We start from the raw sequence: 1591 nt of genomic DNA, 5'->3' as shown, positions 1-1591 counted from the left end.
ATACCTTTGGGCTGGATCAGGTAACGACACTTGGCAAAACTGGATTCCCTTGATAGCTTCCAGAGGACCAGGGGATCTTCTCCACTTGAGTAGAGGGCAAAATAACGATTCATGAAGCAGGCAATCCCGTGGAAGGCAATCCTTGGAAGGCAATCCCTGCTCTCCCTTGCAGGCTCTGCATGGAGCTGCCACGGGAAACCCAGGGCCTTGGTTTCCCCAGATGCCAAACAGAACGAAGCCCCTCAGCCCCTCGGCGGCAGGCAGTGTGGTGCTGCACCATGTCTAAAGCCTGGCGATTGTGTAACCGTCTGCCATCTGTTACTCGGAAGCCGCATCACAAAGCGCTGAGCAATGGACTACGGTGTTGCAGCTCCTGCCTGGAGCCGACAGCATCTCAGTGGCTTGCCTGGGGGTCCCCTGCAGAGCCTGCCGCAGAACAGGGCGCCAGCCCAAGGCTGCAGGTCCAGGGTGAGGCCCCTGGCAGAGACCCAGGGCGCTCACGATGCTGCACAGATGGGTTCCCTTTCTGCTCCCCTCACCCCTCCCATTACAGTGATCTACCTGGATTTTCGCCCCGCCAAAGTGGTGGCTGGGGAGCCTACCCCAACCTTTCAGCGATCAGAGTTCTAATAAAGGCAGATTCTGGACCACCAGTCCCCCACCCCCAGGGTTCTGTGTGACGGTCTGAGAGCTCAGCTGAATCTTAAGATGGGCTGCCAAGAGAGCTCAGCTGTTCTGGGCTGTTTGATTTCCACCTCTGCTCCCAACCGAAACCTTGTTACCTACAGCCTGGCCAAGAACTCTTTGGGGCTGTGAGGCAGGACTGCCCTGTGGCTGAACAACAAGGCACCAAGTATAGGGGGCTTTCAGCAGATTACTCCATATGTGACTCCACTTCTTGGGGGCTGCATTTTACTAGAGAATGAATTCCACAGCCCTGCTTTACACCTGCCTCGCCTCAGATAGGGTATGGGCTATCCCCTATGCTGAGCTCTGTGGGGACAGGCAAGAGGACGGTGGCTCTACGGTGGTAGGTACCTCATCCTTACCTCCCCGAGCAACTTAATGAGATAAGCACCCCTCCAATTAAGACCGCATACATTCAAATGGCACAGTTCCTGCAGCCACTGTTCCCCAGGCAGGACTGAGTTTTTAACACCCCTCTTCGAAGGGTCAAATGATTCGAATAACACCAGCACCCTGCATTCAGCTTTCACAATTATTCACTCACTTGTCCAAGGAGGTATTACCACCCCTGTTTGGCAGATGAGGAATCTAGGGCTGGGGAAAGCTGAAGGACTTGCCCAATATTCCCATGGCCAGTATGGCTGACCCAGGCCAGGAACGCCTCCTCCCCTGACAGCACCATTATTCTAGTCTAACTGAGGCCTGCGTGCGAATCCAATCCGTTATTTGCGCTGCTTCTAGACCCAAGTAGTTTTCATCTGCAAAAAGGAGGAGAATGCATTTTTTCCAAGGGCATTTGGGAAAGGGGGCTTTCCCAGGGTCATTCCCAAGTACCTCATGTGGTTGGCGCAAATTTGGAACACCGCGGGGGGGGGGGGGGGGGGGGGGGGGGGGGGGGGGGGGG

The sequence above is a fragment of the Herpailurus yagouaroundi genome, unplaced genomic scaffold (genome assembly GCF_014898765.1).
Source record: "Herpailurus yagouaroundi ecotype Mexico unplaced genomic scaffold, PumYag 188, whole genome shotgun sequence".
NCBI lineage: Eukaryota > Metazoa > Chordata > Mammalia > Carnivora > Felidae > Herpailurus > Herpailurus yagouaroundi.
The sequence above is the reverse complement of the archived record's forward strand: the minus strand, read 5'-3'. Positions refer to the sequence as shown.